Consider the following 13,251-nt stretch of genomic DNA (forward strand, 5'->3'; position numbering starts at 1 on the left):
CTGTCTTCTGACCACCTCCTGCCTGCCTCTTGCCTGCCAACCTTCTGTTTGCCTTCCTGCCTCATGGCCTTCCTCTCCACTACCAACCTACCTTATGTTTGCCTTCCATCCTGCCTGTCTGTCTTCCTGCTTATACCTTCTGTCTGCTTCCCGTTTGCATGTCTGTCTGCCTGCCTGCCTCCTGCTTGACTTCGTACTAACCTTCTGTTTGCTTTCCTGCTGGACAAATAGTCATATGTTTACTTCCTATTTGCCATTTTGTCTCGTGCTAACCTTCCCTCACACACATCTGCTTCCCTCAGACATGTATACATCTGCTCCCTTCATACATGTCTGCTGCTGCTGCCTGTTGACCTTTCTACTTACCCAAAGCTCGCTACGCCTCTTGCTACTTTCCTCATTTAGCCTCCCCTTCCTCAGCCTCCCCCTCTTCCCAGTTTCCACATGGGTCACACAAACATTCCCCCCCCCCCATACCTATTCCTGGTCCATAGGTATTCCTCCCTAGATGGGGGCCTGAGCCGGTAAAGATCGAACTCTTGGATTTTCAAACGCAAAGCGAACGCTCAACCCTCAAGTTGCAACCAATGAGATTCCTAGAACACCTAATTATGTGGACCAGTGGTTCTCGACACTGTTCGCCCCCCCCCACCCCCCCACCCCCCCACCCCATGCACCCGTTTTCACCATGTGTGTCACAATGTCATTCCCTCGCTTTCCAAAACTGTCATACTCAAAAGTTGCATTCAGAATATGTCTAATATTGACAATCTCGTTTTCTTTCTGTATTGGCATATACACATTCACACAAAATTTTATAGTGGAGTTTTTCAACTTGATTAGCCATAGAATGTGTTGATTTTAAAACTAATAACACTAGTTTTTTTCATATTCACAACTCTTACTTCACAGACTAAACTGAAGCATACTTAAAAGACACAAAACGTTTAATAGAATGCCAAGATATTGTAAACCAGTTTATTCACATGAAGATTAGTCAATGAGAAACCTTTATATTTGATAATTCTTAGATACCTGCAGTAGTAGTGCTTGAAAGGCAAGAAAACAGGACTTTCCCTGGGACTGGGAACCCTGACTCACAAAAATGTGTCGACACATATGGAAGCAATGATAGATAAAGATTAAGCCACCCAAGAGGTGGCACGGGCATGAATAGCCCGTAAAGCAATGATAGCTCCTCCAGGGTAGAAATAGCCGATGCTACTCTATCCCTCAGAGATGTACTTCCTTTTCTCAGTACACTTACTTGAACTTGAATGATAGCTCTTCCAGGGTAGAAATAGCCGATGCTACTCTATCCCTCAGAGATGTACTTCCTTTTCTCAGTACACTTACTTGAACTTGAATGATAGCTCTTTCTGAAAATTTTGGTTCAATCGTACGTCAAGGGTCAAAAATGTTATCGATTCCTGGTCAAACATCTCTTGCTCTCGTTTCTGTCTTCAGTTCCAAATATTTTTGACAATCATTACAATTTTTGTCCAACTACTAATCTAAACGGATTTCGCAGTAAATACTGGCCTGGTGTTTCTTCCCCACCACCCATACTGGCCTGGTGTTTCTTCCCCCACCACCCATACTGGCCTGGTGTTTCTTCCCCCACCACCCATACTGGCCTGGTGTTCCTTCCCCCACCACCCATGCTGGCCTGGTGTTTCTTCCCCCACCACCCATACTGGCCTGGTGTTTCTTCCCCCACCACCCATACTGGCCTGGTGTTTCTTCCCCCACCACCCATACTGGCCTGGTGTTCCTTCCCCCACCACCCATACTGGCCTGGTGTTTCTTCCCCCACCACCCATACTGGCCTGGTGTTTCTTCCCCCACCACCCATACTGGCCTGGTGTTTCTTCCCCCACCACCCATACTGGCCTGGTGTTCCTTCCCCCACCACCCATACTGGCCTGGTGTTTCTTCCCCCACCACCCATACTGGCCTGGTGTTTCTTCCCCCACCACCCATACTGGCCTGGTGTTTCTTCCCCCACCACCCATGCTGGCCTGATGTTTCTTCCCCCACCACCCATGCTGGCCTGGTGTTTCTTCCCCCACCACCCATACTGGCCTGGTGTTTCTTCCCCCACCACCCATACTGGCCTGGTGTTTCTTCCCCCACCACCCATGCTGGCCTGATGTTTCTTCCCCCACCACCCATACTGGCCTGGTGTTCCTTCCCCCACCACCCATACTGGCCTGGTGTTCCTTCCCCCACCACCCATACTGGCCTGGTGTTTCTTCCCCCACCACCCATGCTGGCCTGATGTTTCTTCCCCCACCACCCATGCTGGCCTGGTGTTCCTTCCCCCACCACCCATACTGGCCTGGTGTTTCTTCCCCCACCACCCATACTGGCCTGGTGTTTCTTCCCCCACCACCCATACTGGCCTGGTGTTTCTTCCCCCACCACCCATACTGGCCTGGTGTTTCTTCCCCCACCACCCATGCTGGCCTGGTGTTTCTTCCCCCACCACCCATACTGACCTGGTGTTTCTTCCCCCACCACCCATACTGGCCTGGTGTTTCTTCCCCCACCACCCATGCTGGCCTGGTGTTTCTTCCCCCACCACCCATACTGGCCTGGTGTTTCTTCCCCCACCACCCATACTGGCCTGGTGTTTCTTCCCCCACCACCCATACTGGCCTGGTGTTTCTTCCCCCACCACCCATGCTGGCCTGATGTTTCTTCCCCCACCACCCATGCTGGCCTGGTGTTTCTTCCCCCACCACCCATGCTGGCCTGGTGTTTCTTCCCCCACCACCCATGCTGGCCTGGTGTTTCTTCCCCCACCACCCATGCTGGCCTGGTGTACATTCCCCCAGGCCCTGGCCCTGGCCTGGTGTACCTTCCCCCAGGCCCTGGCCCTGGCCTGGGAGGGAACACAGCCGGGGCTTGTGGTGCAGGAGGGGCAGGGAAGGGGGAGGACATGCCTGGTAGTCTCAGAGGTTGGTGGAGGCAGTCAGGTGGGTGTGGGGTGGAGTACGGCGTCGCTGTGCCAGATGGGAGCAGCCACAGCTGCACCTGCTGGAGTGGGCGGCTGCTGCTGAGTACGCTGCCTGCCTTGCTGCAGCTGTCGCCTCTACAGCAGGGAGGGGGGGGGGAAGCATTCCCCTCCTGCCCCCTCAGAGGGAAAGAATGAGATTATGTATGTAGGGTCCAGGAGGAAGCAAGGAGGTGCAGAGATGTAATAAATGTGTGGTCAATTACCCACTATTATGGTAGACAGTTGCTGTTGTCACTGTCTCATGCCTGCCTCTCCGTCCCGGACCAACCAGGCTGTGGTGGGTATGTGGGCCTGCGGGCCGCTCCAAGCAACAGCCTGGTGGACCAACCAGGCTGTGGTGGGTATGTGGGCCTGCGGGCCGCTCCAAGCAACAGCCTGGTGGACCAACCGGGCTGTGGTGGGTATGTGGGCCTGCGGGCCGCTCCAAGCAACAGCCTGGTGGACCAAACTCTCACAAGTCAAGCCTGGCTTCAGGCCGGGCTTGGGGAGTAGAAGAACTCCCAGAACCCCATCAAGCAAGCACCCTACCACACATTTTTCCCCAGGATGAGCGACTGCAGCACATTCTGCTCTCAACGTTCACCCTGGAAATAAATCTTGGAGGACCGAGGGTGGTAACGACGCGAGCAGGGAGGGGGGGGGGCGCCCCCCGTGTTGGAGCTGGAGATAGAGTAGTCTTAAAGAAACTATGTAACTCTCGATATCTTTATATATTTTAACAAGGATATTCCCCGTGCTCTTCTCGCGTGTCTTCCTTGCTTTCTTCCTAAGAGATCAGTACTCTTACTCACTCACTCACTCACTCACTCACTCACTCACTCACTCGCTGGTATTGACTTTCTCTCCATCTTTGTCTCCTCCATCCTCCACTTCGCAGTCTTGGGTTGTATAGGAGGGAAAGGTGAGAGGGGGGTGTAGGGGAGAGAAGGTGAGGGGGGGGGTGTAGGGGAGAGAAGGTGAGAGGGGGGTGTAGGGGAGAGAAGGTGAGAGGGGGTGTAGGGGAGAGAAGGTGAGAGGGGGTGTAGGGGAGAGAAGGTGAGAGGGGGGGGGTGTGGGGGGGGGGGAGAAGGCGGGTGTTCCAGAGTGCGGGTGTGTGTAACGTTGCCGATCGACACCTGGCCTGAGCACACCTGGACCCACCCACGCGTCTTATAGTTCCTCCCCCCCCCCCCTACCACACACCCGCACCCTCCTACTACATACCCGCCCCTCCTACCACACACCCGCCCCCTCTACCACACACCCACCCCCTCCTAACCCCTACCACACACCCGCCCTCCCTACCCCCTACCCCCCTACCCCATTCCACCCTATTCTTAGCCTCACCTAACTTCTCAAGAGGACACTTGGAGGGTATGGGATTGTCATAGGGCCAGTCTGGGATCGGCCCCTTTACGTAACACCAGTTCTCCTGCGATATTCCCTGTCTGAAATTGGGGATTTGTTTTTTTTTTTTTACATTTTTAGGCAGTTTTTCCGAGTTTCCTGATGCTAAATTTTCTGTGAGGGGCAAGAGGGGAAGATTTTAAGGGGTGAGAGGATGGGGGGGGCAGGCTAGGTAGGCAGGGGACCAGCCCCAGCATGGTACGGAGGCCTAGGTAAAGTATATGTAAAAAAAGACATATATTTAGTAGGAAGGTAGGCAGTGTGGGTGGCTCAGAGACCAGGTGGGAGGGTGGGTGGGTGGGTTTGGGGTGTAGGCAGAGTAAGGGAAGCAGACCATGAAGGAGGTGCTGCTCACGCCTTGTCAGCTCACCGAGGAGGAAAGTGCCGCCACCGGTTCCTTCCACTTTTCCACTCCACCTGTTCCCTCCACTCCTTGCCTTCCCATCTCCACTCCACTCCAATCCACTCCCCTCCACTCCACCTGTTCCCTCCACTCCACCTGTGCCCTCCACCCCTTAGAATATAGTTGTGCAGTAATTGGCTGGACTATATTCCACACACTTCAAGACTCCGAACCAATATAGAAGCATCAAGAGAAAGTGTTGATGCTATGGGCCAATAGGCCTCCTACGGTTACCTCCATTCTTATGTTTTTAAACCCATTGGTTCGTGGTTCTTTATCTTGTGTAAATGTCAATCACCTCACCCAAAACTTTTGTACCATATCACCTCACCCAAATAAGAGTATAAGTATAGATGTGTGTTTACAGGTTACAGTTGTGTGTGTAAACTAGTCTTTGAAAATGTAATAAGTTATTACGAAACGCGTTCAAGCGTCGCGTCAGACTAGAAATAAAAATTAGTTTTGGAGAACTGATTTTTCAATTACCATCAACAGTGAAAAGAAACATAAGAATCATTGAGAAAATTCGTGTTAGAATTGTTAATCTTACCTTTTCGGTCATATTTAATAACACATGTTTACAAGAGAGACTGCTACCAAAATATACGTATTATATATATATATATATATATATATATATATATATATATATATATATATATATATATATATATATATATATATATATATATATATATATGTCGTACCTAATAGCCAGAACGCACTTCTCAGCCTACTATTCAAGGCCCGATTTGCCTAATAAGCCAAGTTTTCATGAATTAATGTTTTTTCGTCTACCTAACCAACCTAACCTAACCTAACCTAGCTTTTTTTGGCTACCTAACCTAACCTTACCTATAAATATAGGTTAGGTTAGGTTAGGTAGGGTTGGTTAGGTTCGGTCATATATCTACGTTACTTTTAACTCCAATAAAAAAAAATTGACCTCATACATAGAGAAAAGGGTTGCTTTATCATGTCATAAGAAAAAAATTATAGTAAATATATCAATTCAGGAAAACTTGGCTTATTAGGCAAATCGGGCCTTGAATAGTAGGCTGAGAAGTGAGTTCTGGCTACTAGGTACGACATATATATATATATATATATATATATATATATATATATATATATATATATATATATATATATATATATATATATATATTATCTGAAAACTCCACACCCCAGAAGTGATTCGAACCCATACTGCCAGGAGCACTATGCAACTGGTGTACAGGAGGCTTTAACCACTCGACCATCAGTGACCGTACAAAAAGAGGTGATAGCCGAGGCTATTTGAACCACCTTCCCGACGGCACTTTGATGGTAATCTTGGGTATGGTTGTTTTATCAAATCACCTTTTTAGTGGGGCCACGTGAGCAACACAAATGCGAACAAGTCTGAATGGCTTATATTATACTGTATGTATATTTAAGGCTGCCTCGTATGGACCAATTAGCCTTTTGCCGTTTTCTTTATTATGATTTTACTAACTATGGTACCAACCCTTGCGGCACTCTGCTTCTTCCCTTTATCACCGAGTTCTCTCCTCACTGTTTTTAATAGACATATTCCTTCTAATTATAAATCTAATGTAGGAACTATGCAGCTTACTCCTGCTGATAATTAGGTTGGTAAAGCAGTCTCGTGTGTGTGGATCACATGCCTTATGGCACTCCAGGAAATTACGATCAACCTGTGTGCGCTTCACCTCTGTGAATGGTGGTGGAAGGAGAGTAGATATGGCTAGTGTTTGGGGGGGGGGGAGAGGAGGGTAGATATTGGGGGGAGGGAGGTAGGCACTGTTGGGAAGGCGGTAGACATGGTGTGTGGGGGGCGAGAGTGGTGGGGGGGGGGCAGTAGGCACGATGAGTGGGTAGGGGGGGGTGATTAAGGGGGTGGGGGTAGTAGACACAGCGAGTGTGAAGTAGAGTGCGCCACCCGCCCCTCCATTGTCTCATTCACGCTTCTATGACCAAACTTTCTTGCCGCCTCAGTCATCACCGCGGCTACCAGGTGAGCCATCCCGCCCTCGTAAACAATGGCCAAACCCGCCTCTTCATCAATGGGAAAACACTTTACCCCAAAAACTCCCACAACTTGCCCTCGGGCCCTGCTCGTCCAAGGTGCGGCTGTCCTCAACCCATCCTCGGGCCATGTTCCTCCAAGGTGCGCCTGTCCTCAACCCATCCTCAGGCCCTGCTCGTCCAAGGTGCGCCTGTCCTCAACCCATCCTCAGGCCATGTTCCTCCAAGGTGCGCCTGTCCTCAACCCATCCTCAGGTCCTGCTCGTCCAAGGTGCGCCTGTCCTCAACCCATCCTCGGGCCCTGCTCGTCCAAGGTGCGGCTGTCCTCAACCCATCCTCAGGCCCTGCTCGTCCAAGGTGCGGCTGTCCTCAACCCATCCTCAGGCCATGTTCCTCCAAGCTGTGGTTGACCCCAAAGGCGCGTTTCTCAATTTTTAACCAAATATTGTTTTTTGAATGTAAATAAATATAAATATTTTATAATTTGATGTCTAGTTATTCCTAGGATAGATTAGGTTAGGTGTTTTGGTTCTGTTGATAACTTGTGTTTTGTATTGTCTAACTTGTAAATCACGTGTTTACAGCACGTGTGTATGAAGCATTTAGATATTTGCGATTCTAATATCGAAAAGAGCGAACGTAATCAGATTTAGAGTCCAGTCCGTCCTCAAACAATGGCCAAATACTCGTTAATTCAGCCGCCAAACCCCTGTTTATGAATGGAAAAAAAATATTTTACACATGACTCACAACAGATGACGTTCGCATTTTTCTCGTAAATGCTCCATTCACCACATCCGTTGTAATCGCACCTCCCTAAATGCTTCCACCAATGTACTGCAAATAGCTCACAGAACCTAAATACCTAAACTAGGTCTGAACTATATATCAAATTCTAATAATATTAATTTATGTTTGAGAAAACACAGATTTTGAATACCTTGAGGTTACCTTGAGGTGCTTCCGGGGCTTAGCGTCCCCGCGGTCCGGTCGTCGACCAGGCCTCCTGGTTGCCGGACTGATCAACCAGGCTGTTGGACGCGGCTGCTCGCAGCCTGACGTACGAGTCACAGCCTGGTTGATCAGGTATCCTTTACGAGTGTTTCGGGTCATCGGAACCTTGGACGACAATAGTCTAAGGATGATAAATAGCCGGGATGTGTTGACAGGCGCACCTTGGACAAGCACAGCCTCAAGACGGGTTGCACTCACAAAACAATTTCAGTCTCCAGACACAAGGCTTTGGTTACTTGCACCCGACTTCTCCAAGAACCTGGTTGTAACTTTCAATTTTCACTTACTGTAATGGGACCCCAACTGTGGCTCTAACTTGACCCCTCTGGCTGAATGGGGACCCACCCACTGGATCTACTAGCTCTAGTGAGATGCCTATGGCTCTACTAGTCTTGCTCTAGTGGGACCTACTTTACTCTAGTGGGATGCCTATGGCTCTACTAGTCTTGTTCTAGTGGGGCCTACTTTACTCTAGTGGGACACCAAGAGCTGCTCACGATACTACAGAATGTACACATTTTCCAAGGTGCACATTAACCCCCCTTAGTTAATGGGGGGCCCCAGTACCTTCCCCCAGTATGGGGTACTCGCCCCCTTTAGCCCCGAGCATCTTTCTTACGAAGGCCAGTAGCGTTAACGACACGTCCTCTGAAGAGCCCCGCAGCTACCACCAACACGACGTTAACTCCAGAAATGAATGATAGGAATCTCTGGCAGTACAACCCTGGAAACACAAACCGAAACTGTCTCTATTTTCCGCTTGTTACAACTTGTAATCAAGTTGTTACATCTTGGCTTAACGTGTTTATGACGTATTAGAACGTTGTTAAAACTTGCTATATTGGTTGTTATAACTGGTTAGGTGTTAAAACTTGCTCGAACGTTGTACCAACGTCGTAGTTTCAGTGTGTGTTTGGCGGGAAGAACTGTGTGACCCCGACGCCACGTAACTACAACGAAGTGTTGGGAATATCAAACGGAGAGAGTGGTAACAACTCGAGATTTAAATTTGATTTAAATTCATATCGGATACAAAGGACTTGTATAACGGGGCACTTCATTTAAGCTAAAGTTTCAAGAATTGATTGGACAAATACGGGATTGAAAATAGATTATTAAAAACGGGACCTGCTTCGCGGGGCCTACTGCAATGTTCTCGTGTTGTTATGGATTAAGTGTATAGCAAGTACACTTAAACGTACGCAAGTGTACTGCACGAGGTGGTGGTGGTAGATCATAACCTAGATCTATGATCTAAGGTAGATCTATGCCCCTGTTACCTAGCAGTAAAATAGGTACCTGGGTGTTAGTCAGCTGTCACGGGCTGCTTCCTGGGGGTGGAGGCCTGGTCGAGGACCGGGCCGCGGGGACACTAAAGCCCCGAAATCATCTCAAGGTAACCGCCCGCCAACACGGCAAGGGAAGCCGCTGATGTGGGGTGTGTGTGTGTGTGTGTGTGTGTGTGTGTGTGTGTGTGTGTGTGTGTGTGTGTGTGTGTGTGTGTGTGTGTGTGTGTGTGTGTGTGTGTGTGTGTGTGTGTGTTTGTGGTACATCCCGTGGCAGGAAGAACACCTGGTGTGTGTGGTGGGGAGGCGCGCAGACAGGAAGGAAGGAAGGAAGGAAACAGGAGTGAATGAATGAATGAAGCCCCACCCGGCTCCCAGCTGGAAGGTACAGGGGGAGGTGACCGGGACGGACTCAGCCCCGCACCTCACTATAGACAACGCGCGCCAAGACACTACCTAAACATCAGGGGCCAGATTCACGAAAACACTTACGAACCTGTACATCTTTTCTCAATCTTTGGCGGCTTTGTTTCCAATTAGTAAACAGCTAATGAGCTCCGAAGCACAAGGAGGCTGTTTATAACAATAACAACAGTTGATTGGGAAGTTTTCATGCATGTAAACTGTTTAATAAATGTAACCAAAGCCGTCAAAGATTGAGGAAAGATGTACACGTTCGTAAGTGCTTGCGTAAGTTCTTTCGTGAATCTGGCCCCTGCTCTACAAACGACTCTACGCAAACAAGGCCCTCCGCCTCTGTACAAGATTATTTATTAACGGCAGCCCCCTTGACGGTAGCATAGGGCGAGGCCCTCCAGCTGCGGCAGAAGTCAAAGAGAACAGGTGCCGGAGACCCCGGAGACTGGGGGGAGGTACTGGGGGCCCCAGGAGACTGGGGGAAGGTACTGGGGGCCCCCGGAGATTGGGGGAAGGTACTGGGGGCCTCCCGGAGATTGGGGGAAGGTACTGGGGGCCTCCGGAGACTGGGGAGAGGTACTGGGGGCCCCCGGAGACTGGGGGGAGGTACTGGGGGCCTCCAGAGACTGGGGAGAGGTACTGGGGGCCCCCGGAGACTGGGGGGAGGTACTGTGGGCCCCCGGAGACTGGGGGAAGGTACTGGGGCCCCCGGAGACTAGGGGGAGGTACTGGGGGGCCCCGGAGACTGGGGGGAGGTACTGGGGGGCCCCGGAGACTGGGGGGAAGATACAGGGGGCCCCTGGAGACTGGGGGAAGGTACTGGGGGCCTCAGAGACTGAGGGAAGGTACTGGGGGCCCCGGAGACTGGGGGGAGATGCTGGAGCCCCCGGAGGCCAGTCATCTATCACAGACACCCCAGTAAGAAATAAGGCGTGTATTTATTATTTGAACCTGCAGAATCGAGCTGTTAGCTCTTGGACCCCGCCTTTCTAACCCTCGGTTGTCAATGGTATTGACTGCCAAACTATTTTCTTTATCATATCTAGTACACACACACACACACCTGTTGATTGACGGTTGACAGGCGGGACCAAAGAGCCAGAGCTCAACCCTCGCAAACACAACTAGGTGAGTACACACACACACACACACACACACACACACACACACACACACACACACACACACACACACACACACACACACACACTAGCAGCTACTGTGGGCTTCGCGGCTGAGTGGACAGCGCTCTGGGGTCGTAGTCCTAAGGGCTCGGGTTCGATCCCCAGCAGAGGCAGAAACAAATGGAGTTTCTTTCACCCTGATGAAAGAAAGTTAAGACAGCAGCTGTCTAACACCCAGGCGCCTAGTTACTGTTAAGTGAAAAGAGTTATCAGAAGAAAGTAACCATCCGGTCGTTTCCGTTTTGGCCGGGAATCGAACTCGGGTCCGTGGACTGCGAATCCTGAACGCTGTCCGCGCGTGTATAATGATACAAGGAAATAGAACAGACACGAGTGAAAACTTGCAAGATAATTAAGAAACTGTTATTGTATAATTGATATTGAAGCGTGTAAGTATGAATGGGAAGAGGCACGGCTGAGTGGTTACTTCAGCACCCGCCCGACCCCCTGCTCCTCCTGCTGCTTGGTAAGTCTGGCCCCCCACACCTGGGCCACGCTTGCTGGCCACACCTAAGCCTCTACACACCTGGGCCACGCTTGCTGGCCACACCTAAGCCTCTACACACCTGGGCCACGCTTGCTGGCCACACCTAAGCCTCTACACACCTGGGCCACGCTTGCTGGCCACACCTAAGCCTCTACACACCTGGGCCACGCTTGCTGGCCACACCTGAGCCTCTACACACCTGGCAACACGCTTGCTGGCCAAAACTGTGCCTCCACACAGCTGGGTCACGCTTGCTGGCCAAAACTGTGCCTCCACACAGCTGGGTCACGCTTGCTGGCCACACCTGGGCCTCCACACATCCAGGCCACGCTTGCTAGCATCATCTATGCCGCCACACGCACGAACGCATGTCCCCAAACTTGCTCAGACATGAGGAACAAGGCAATAACAAAGTAAAGATATCACTAAGGAAGAGATACGCGGACAAAACAGATCAATAATCAGACAAAAAATTGACGATAAACGAAGTGAAAAGATAAAAAACGGAGAGGCCTAAAATCATAAAAATCTCAATAAAAAAATGTTCCAATAAGTTTTCACAATTGTTTAAAAGTACCTAGGCCTCTTCGAGATAATAGATTGGTTGATTCTTTACCAGGCGGAAATTTGCATAGGCTTCCTTTCGCTTTACTGTTGCTGATGTACATAAATAATTGAAGAAACAAAAAAAAATACAAATCCAACAAGAACTAAGACAAATGGTTGTTGGAATTCAATCCCAGCAAGTGCAAGATAATGGGAATTTGCCAAGATGGAAGATTAGATGAGCAGTACATGTATACAGACTAGAGTTAAGATAGTGTTAGGTTCGAGCAAGACATACTGTGATACAAGGATGTACTCACCTAATTGTGCTTGCGGGGGTTGAGCTCTGGCTCTTTGGTCCCACCTCATGGGAGCATCGCGTCAAGGTATTCTGTATATGGATAGGAAAAAATTAGTTACATTCAGTTGAAGCAACATTAGTTTTTTTTTTTTTTTTTGTAAACAAAAACTTTCACTCCTGATCAAGTACATATTTTTATCCATGAAAACAAATATATCAATGTTGATGTAGACTGGGCCAGAGGAGGAAGAGGGGGAGACAAATTTCATTCACAGTTTCAAAACAGATAAGACGGACTAAGAAGGTCGAGAGTAGCTGTACCGGACTACTGATAACTAGGGGGCGGGTCCCGTCAACTGTGAAAACACACACACACACACACACACACACACACACACACACACACACACACACACACACACGCACACGCACACGCACACGCACACGCACACACACACGCACACGCACACGCGCACGCGCACGCACACACACGCGCACGCACACACACGCGCACGCACACACACACTAGGCAGTGATGTGGTGGAGGCCGACTCCATACACAGTTTTAAATGTAGATATGATAGAGCCCAGTAGGCTCAGGAATCTGTACACCAGTTGATTGACAGTTGAGAGGCGGGACCAAACAACCAAAGCTCAACCCCCACAAGCACAGCCATGTGGGTACAACACACACACACACACACACACACTACCTAACAGGAAGGAGCCAAAGAGTTACGGTAAGGGGCGAGAAGTCGGACTGGCGAACAGTAACAAGTGGAGTACCACAAGGATCGGTGCTGGGACCAATTCTATTTCTTGTATATGTTAACGACATGTTTACAGGCGTAGAGTCCTACATGTCGATGTTTGCGGATGATGCAAAGTTGATGAGAAGAGTTGTGACAGATGAAGATTGCAGGATCCTCCAAGAGGACCTGAACAGATTGCAGAGATGGTCAGAGAAATGGCTACTAGAATTCAACACGAGCAAATGTAAAGTTATGGAAATGGGACTAGGAGATAGGAGACCAAAGGGACAGTACACAATGAAGGGGAACAGCCTACCTGTAACGACGCGTGAAAGAGACCTGGGGGTGGACGTAACACCTAATCTATCTCCTGAGGCACATATTAATAGGATAACGACAGCAGCGTACTCTACACTGGCAAA

General features: G+C 49.6%; 1 protein-coding gene and 1 long non-coding RNA gene across 2 annotated transcripts in view; one reads left to right on the top strand and one right to left on the bottom strand.

Annotated features, from left to right (window-relative positions):
* The window catches only part of LOC138355769 (uncharacterized), a 98,418-nt gene that overhangs the window by 71,785 nt on the left and 13,382 nt on the right, over positions 1-13,251 (bottom strand). The window contains exon 2 of the long non-coding RNA XR_011224042.1: positions 12,097-12,167. This is a non-coding gene — a long non-coding RNA (uncharacterized lncRNA). The remainder of the gene's footprint in view (positions 1-12,096; positions 12,168-13,251) is intronic.
* Positions 1-13,251, top strand: part of LOC123772136 (uncharacterized) — a 29,996-nt gene that overhangs the window by 7,251 nt on the left and 9,494 nt on the right. The gene's annotated exons all lie outside the window — the stretch shown is intronic.

This window comes from Procambarus clarkii, chromosome 69, assembly GCF_040958095.1.
Source record: "Procambarus clarkii isolate CNS0578487 chromosome 69, FALCON_Pclarkii_2.0, whole genome shotgun sequence".
Taxonomy (NCBI): Eukaryota; Metazoa; Arthropoda; class Malacostraca; order Decapoda; family Cambaridae; genus Procambarus; species Procambarus clarkii.